Source organism: Caretta caretta, chromosome 6, assembly GCF_965140235.1.
Source record: "Caretta caretta isolate rCarCar2 chromosome 6, rCarCar1.hap1, whole genome shotgun sequence".
Lineage (NCBI taxonomy): Eukaryota > Metazoa > Chordata > Testudines > Cheloniidae > Caretta > Caretta caretta.
This window is the reverse complement of record NC_134211.1, coordinates 34,487,990-34,495,669: the sequence shown is the minus strand read 5'-3', so window position 1 is coordinate 34,495,669 and position 7,680 is coordinate 34,487,990. Positions and strand designations below refer to the sequence as shown.

The following is a 7,680-nucleotide window of genomic DNA, read 5'->3' as shown; positions in this document are numbered from 1 at the left end:
CATATTCGAGTCCTATGACCAACCTGCCTCATGAACCTGGGGATGGAGAAAGCATACAAGTTACTACTTGTAATGTGAACAGTGCTATCTTTCCAGTCCTTAGGAGTCCTCCCAGGTGAATTTCTGGCATGATCAGGTCTCTCTTCTTTATTCCACTCCTCATGTTATTAAAGGTTGGGCTTTATTAGAAAACAATAATGGAGCTCCTGCACTGTTGCCTGTGTTGATTATTCTACATAGTCCCCATGAAGCCAGAATTTTGGATAGGTTCCTATTAATGTTGTGTCCAGTTGTTGTTTTTTTTAATTAAATATTTTTATGTGAATTTGGTGGGTGTGAACAGTGCTGGATTAGCAGATCTGGAGAGAGAAGTTCTCCGTTTATTCACAAAACAGGCACTGCCTACATAGGGGCAATGCAACCTTCTTCTAAGCGTATGCGCAACATTCCTCAAGTGGCATGTGACCAGGATTCATCACCAAATTTGGTCTGCTACTCCACTGTACCTCAGTCCTGATCTAGAAAAGCACATCTAGCACACTGTGGATAGTAGGCTCGTTTCTATACATTTTACCCCTTTCGTGCCTCCTTAGCAATATTGGGAATGCTAGAATAAACAGGATTTCAGGCAGCTGCCAATACACTAAGCACTGTTTCATATAGACATGTTTCGTTGCTGCCTGGAGCCCTGTGAATCCCACTGCTACTATTACTAATGCAGCTGAACAAGTGGTAGGTTTGTTTTGCAAAAAAAACATTCTGTAGACCCATCCTAGGAAGTTAAGTGATAGTTCAGTCTCCATGCCTGAGTCAGTACTGAGCCTCTCTTGATACTAGTGACAAGGGGATTAATTAGCACCATTTGTGGTTGGTTTTGAATATGGATGCTTGTCCATCAAGGACGAGGCTGAGATCACCAAACTCATCTGACATAGGCTCCCAAGCAGCAGTCAGATAACTATTCTCCATTTGTAATAACTTGGATTGGAATTAGCCTCCTAGATCACCATCCTGCAATCTAACAAATACCAGCAAGCCCATCTGCCTGCACAGCCCCCCACTGATTTCAATAGGGCTCCATACCAATGCAGGGGTCCACCTGTTTGCATCACTTTGCCACATCAAGAGCCTAAAACTGAAAGTTTCCATGTTACCAATCCCCCAAAACTATCCAAGTCCCACTTCAAAATCCTGTTCCCATTGCAAATGGTGAGAGTTTTCCGACTGACTTCAAAAGGATTAGGATCAGGCTTTCCCCCCTGTTTCTCCCCTGTTTAAAGTATCGGGGCGCGGGCGGGGGGGAGGAAATGAGTTACATAAGTATTTTTAAGATCTCCTCACCTTTTCCCTATTGTGCTTTTATTTATTTGGCTGGTTATTGCAAGTGAAGTAAAGCTATATCAAATAAAATATTTAAATACAAGTAGCTATCTCCTTTTACATCCATACATAACCACAGTGCACCGTTGGTACTTCTACAGCTAAATTCACAGTCTCAAAGAAACTGTAAGACATTTATTTCCAAGTGTAAAAAGGTGCAGAATGCAATTTCTACCTATTTAAAACAAGAATAACCGGTAGCAATGTAATGAAAGTACTAAATGCCCGGCTGCTGAAGCATACTATAACTAAAAATTGTGTAGGAAATGCATTTAATGGAATGAGTTATATACTTGATCTCACTGGAAAGCACTTTGTCTGTGGCTAAGCACCATGCCTGCAAAATTCCATAGAGCTCTTGGACTTCCCTAAGGCAAGTTTCAGACAGTATTCACACATTAAGTGATGCTATTTTTCAACATAAGTAAGTACTAAGCACAATCTGCAATGTTAACTTCACATGTCACTGTTCTTTATCATCAATTTTGTGTGATTTTGCCTTCAGTATAAGATATTAGAAGTGAAGGAATAATCTTTTAAATGTAGAGTTGTTTGCAAAAACCTACTGAATTATTATAGAACCATACAAATGTAGGACTGGAAGAGACCTTTATAGGTCATCTAATCCATTCCCCTGCACTCGGGCAGGACTAAGTATTATAGACCATCCCTGACAGGTGCTTGTCTAACCAGTTCTTAAAAACCTCCACTGACAGAGATTCCACAACCTTCTGAAGTAATTTGTTCCAGTTAGGAATTTTTTTCTAATGTCTAACTCAGTGGTTCTCAACCTGCTGCCTGTGGGCTGCTTGCAACCCAATCTGCAGACAGCTGTGCCACATGTGATATCCTCTGGGCCATACAGGTATCTATTGTGCAGATGCAGCCCACATAACACAGAGAGAGCTGCATATGCAGCCCACAATAGTAAATAGGTTGAGAACCACTGGTCTAACTTAAATATCCCTTGCTGCATTCTAAGACCATCACTTCTTATCCTGGCCACAGTGGATAGGGAGAAAAAATTATCATCCTTCTCTTTATAACAATCTTTTACCTATTTGAAGAGTGTTATGTTCCCCCACAACCACCACCACTCTTCCCTTCTCCAAACTAAAGAAACACAATTTTTTCAGTCTTTCCTAGAAGGTCATGTTTTCTAGACCTTTAATATTTTTTATTGCTTTGCTCTGGACTTTATCCACTTTTTCTACATCTCTCCCGAAGTGTAGTACCCAGAACTGGACACAGTACTCCAGCTGAGGCCTCACCAGTGCTGAGCAGAGTGGAAGAATTACTTCTTGGGTCTTGCTTACAGCACTCCTGCTAATACATCCCAGAATGATGTTCACTTTTTTTGCAATTGTATTGCATTTTCTACTCATATTTAGTTTGTGATCCACTGTAACCCCCAGGTCCTTTTCTGCAGTACTGCTTCCTAAGCAGTCACTTCCCATTTTGTACTTGCACAAATTAGTATTCCTTTCTAAGTGTAGTACTGTGCATTTATCCTTACTGAATTTAATCCTATTTATTTCAGATGATTTCTCCAGTTCTCCCAAGATCATTTTGAATTCTAATCCTGTCTTCCAAAGAGTTTGCAACCTTTCCCAGCGTGGTATAATTCAAAATTTATAAGTGTACTCACTATGCCATTATCCAAATCAATTATAAAGATATTGAATAGAACTGGACCCCACTCAATATGCCCTTCCCATTTGACTATGAACGATAACTACTCTCTGAGTACAGTTTTTCAGCCAGTTGTGCACCCACCTTATAGTAGGCTCATCTAGGCAAGTAATATATCAAGTGTCCTATGTATAACCTAGATAATAAGATTCTCCATGTATAAGTGTTGGTACAAAAACTTCTATATATAATTATAATAGGCCATTCATTTCACATCTCTGCATTTTTGTCTGGGAGCGGGGGGGTGGAAGAGGAGGAAAAGTCACATTTGTGAAATTGTCTGGTATTCAACAGCAAAGAGCACAAAGAATGAATTCATGTATTATCATACAATTAAAACTATTAATTCATATTTCAAGAACCAATGCAAATATGTGCCTGGGGTAAGGAAGAAGTCACTAAATTATCTCTGAAAAATCATGCTGTTAACTGTAAAAATATAATGAAATAAAGAAAACGGGTTGTAATGTCTATTGTCTAGGACAGTGGTTCCCAAACTTGTTCCGCCGCTTGTGCAGGGAAAGCCCCTGGCAGGGCGGGCCAGTTTGTTTACCTGCCGCATCCACAGGTTCGGCCGATCGCTGCTCCCAGTGGCACGGTTCGCTGCTCCAGGCCAATGGGAACTGCTGGAAGTGGCGCGGGCTGAGGGACATACTGGCCGCCGCTTCCAGCAGCTCCCATTGGCCTGGAGCAGTGAACCGCAGCCACTGGGAGCCACGATCGGCTGAACCTGCGGACGCGGCAGGTAAACAAACCAGCCGGCCCGCCAGAGGCATTACCTGCACAAGCGGCAGAACAAGTTTGGGAATCACTGGTCTAGGACAGCAGTACGTTACTAATTTAACTTATCTAACATCCCATAAAAACTTAGGGAGATTTGTTCCCACTTATACCGGACCTAAATTTTGGTTCTGCATTGCTCTTTTTATCCATAATTGTTTATTTGGATCAGATGATGTTATTTCTGTGACTCATTTTTTAAATGAATTCTATGCAAAGTTTAAGCAGCTAGAAACCTGAATTTATGCAAGGAAATATGAGTACAAGTAGGGGGTAAATACTTGTAAATACTGTGTAGCTGGATTCTTCACAAGGTCAGAAACTTGAACCAGTACAAGTCTCGGCTGCTGATACCCGCCTTTTTGTTAACCTTTCCCACAGATAAAACAAAGTAGAATGACATTTGGCAGATCACTTACCATGTAAACCTTAAAGCTCATGTTCTTTACAAAATGAACACAAAAGATGAAGATAAAAGGTTATTGTATAACATAATCTGTTGGGGAACTAGCTGGCTCAAGAGAGGGCTAATGGGATATAGTGTGGATAAGCTGGTAGAAGGCAGTGATGAAGGAAGAGGCCTCTGCAAGTTCTCTTCCCCACAATTTTATAGCTCATTGGTTGCCACAAGCAAAATAAAACAGTTTTATACAACTACACACAAAACAGCAAAGCACCAACCTAAAGTACAGATCTGGCACACAACTGGATGTACAGCGCTTGTGCCACTGTGGCACCCTAGCGTAGATGCTTCCTAAATTGACAGAACAGATTTTTCTGTTGATGCAGTCAATCCACCTCTTGGAGAGGCAGTAGCTAAGCGGCCAGATGAATTCTTCCATCAACCTAGCTGTATCTGCACTGGGTGTCAGGTTAACCTAATTATAGTGCCCAGGGCACAACATTTTTCCACAGCCCTCAGCAAAGTAGGTAGGTATAGACCAGGCCGAAGGGTCTACTTGGAATTTCATTCCCCAGCTCTGTTTCCTGGCTCTGCCCTGTACACCTGTTGAAGATCTAAGTAGAAAGTTAACAACCTGCTTGCTGGAAACCAGGCTGGTTTTGTATGCCTTGCTGCAGTGTCTTTCTGGCAGCAAACACATTTCTGGTGGGCAGTTATAAAGGTCACCATTTTATGGCTGTTGGATGGCCACTACAAAGTGAATCCAGCCCAACACATTATGAGGTGCATATGTAGATCCTGAACCTACAGCTCAAAACTACTATTATAACCAAAACCATTTATGATCAATCTCAGCAAAGACATCAAAAATAACTGGACATAGGGGCTGAATTGTCCTTTCACCCCCAGAAAGAGCTGTTTCCAACTCAGGAATGAAGAAATTTAGTCACTATGAGGAACTCAACAAACGAACAAACAAAAACCAACCATTCTATTTGGTACTAATTACTCTACTTACTAGAGCAGCCGGTGCAACAAAAACTCCCAGCTTCTGCTACTCTGGTTTAGAAGAAGCCAGGTTGCTTTCTGACTTTCCAAAAGAGCTTTAGGATTTGGGGAACAGTGTTCTTTACTTAGCAGCAACCACTCCCCTGAAACTGTGCGATGGGACCATCTGTAGTCAGCATCTATCTCCATACAGAGTAAGTTGGGTAGAACAGGCAATCAACCCGCTCCTTTGGCCAGAAGACAACAAAGGTAAGTTTTTGAGGGAGGAAGGCAGGTCGGGGGGTCAAGTGTAAGCTGCAGCAGCCTGGGCTCACTGTTTTTTTGTTTTGTTTTGTTTTGTTTCCCCCAAAATGTAAAAACTGCTTTATTGGTTGCAGTTAACATGTTACAATAAATATTGATCCCAAACATGAAATCAACCATATATGACAAAGACAAGCATGATCCCTGAAGAATTACATGAAATTGGACAAAGAGATGTTAATTAAGGAAGCATCTTGTAAACTGAAATCATTTCACTTTCTTGGGCATTGCAGCTACAAACAGCTCATAAACAGCATAGCATGTTCCAAAACTGTTAGAGCCATGGTGGTTCTATACAGCAAACTATCTGCTAGTCCACCCTTAAGATGCACTGGCATTCCATTATCCTCCTGAGAAAGCTTCTGCTTCTTTGGAACTCTGTTTGCGACTTGTCTGTGTGAAGCAGTGCTTATGGTCCTCTGGGAAATTTGCCGAAAAGCCAGCAGGTTCTGCAGCATATTGGCTCTGGTCCCTTCACCTCGGCTCACTGTTCCCAGGTAAAACTATAAGCCATTTTGATGTGGGGGAGGCTAGTGGAATTAGGCTTCTAGCAAAGCCTCTTGTACCTCTGCCCCAGAGCGCTAATTCAAGTGTACTAAGTTATACTGACAATTGTTGACATACATGCAGCTTAATACAGCTCTTAAGGTAGTCTGCAGAGTTTACTTAAATTCTTAAGGGTATGTCTACACTACGGAATAAGGTCGAATTTATAGAAGTCGGTTTTTTAGAAATCGGTTTTATAAATTCGAGTGTGTGTGTCCCCACAGAAAATGCTCTAAGTGCATTAAGTGCATTAACTCGGCGGAGCGCTTCCACAGTACCGAGGCAAGCGTCGACTTCCGGAGCGTTGCACTGTGGGTAGCTATCCCACAGTTCCCGCAGTCTCCGCTGCCCATTGGAATTCTGGGTTGAGATCCCAATGCCTGATGGGGCTAAAACATTGTCGCGGGTGGTTCTGGGTACATATCGTCAGCCTCCCGTTCCCTCCCTCCCCCCGTGAAAGCAAGGGCAGACAATCATTTCGCGCCTTTTTTCCTGAGTTACCTGTGCAGACGCCATACCACAGCAAGCATGGAGCCCGCTCAGGTAACCGTCACCCTATGTCTCCTGGGTGCTGGCAGACGCGGTACGGCTTTGCTGCACAGTAGCAGTAACCCCTTGCCTTCTGGCAGCAGACGGTGCAATACGACTGGTAGTCGTCCTCATCGTGTCCGAGGTGCTCCTGGCCGCGTCGGCTGGGAGCGCCTGGGCAGACATGGGCGCAGGGACTACATTTGGAGTGACTTGACCAGGTCATTCTCTTTAGTCCTGCAGTCAGTCCTATTGAACCGTCTTATGGTGAGCAGGCAGGCGATACGGACTGCTAGCAGTCGTACTGTACCATCTTCTGCCAGGCAGGCAAGAGATGAGGATTGCTAGCAGTCGTATTGCACCATCTTCTGCCAGGCAGGCAAGAGATGGGGATGGCTAGCAGGCGTACTGTACCATCTTCTGCCGAGCAGCCATGAGATGTGGATGGCATGCAGTCCTTCTGCACCGTCTGCTGCCAGCCAAAGATGTAAAAGATAGATGGAGTGGGTCAAAACAAGAAATAGACCAGATTTGTTTTGTACTCATTTGCCTCCTCCCCTGTCTAGGGGACTCATTCCTCTAGGTCACACTGCAGTCACTCACAGAGAAGGTGCAGCGAGGTAAATCTAGCCATGTATCAATCAGAGGCCAGGCTAACCTCCTTGTTCCAATAACGATAACTTAGGTGCACCATTTCTTATTGGAACCCTCCGTGCAGTCCTGCCTGAAATACTCCTTGATGTACAGGCACCCCCTTTGTTGATTTTAGCTCCCTGAAGCCAACCCTGTAAGCCGTGTCGTCAGTCGCCCCTCCCTCCGTCAGAGCAACGGCAGACAATCGTTCCGCGCCTTTTTTCTGTGCGGACGCCATACCACGGCAAGCATGGAGCCCGCTCAGCTCACTTTGGCAATTAGGAGCACATTAACCACCACACGCATTATTCAGCAGTATATGCAGCACCAGAACATGGCAACGCGATACCGGGCGAGGAGGCGACGTCAGCGCGGTCCCGTGAGTGATCAGGACATGGACACAGATT

At 43.8% G+C, this 7,680-nt stretch overlaps 1 pseudogene; it reads right to left on the bottom strand.

The window, feature by feature from the left end:
- Positions 1 to 5,745: 5,745 nt before the first annotated feature.
- Positions 5,746 to 6,042, bottom strand: LOC125638933 (cytochrome c oxidase subunit 7A2, mitochondrial pseudogene; annotated as a pseudogene).
- Positions 6,043 to 7,680: the final 1,638 nt, after the last annotated feature.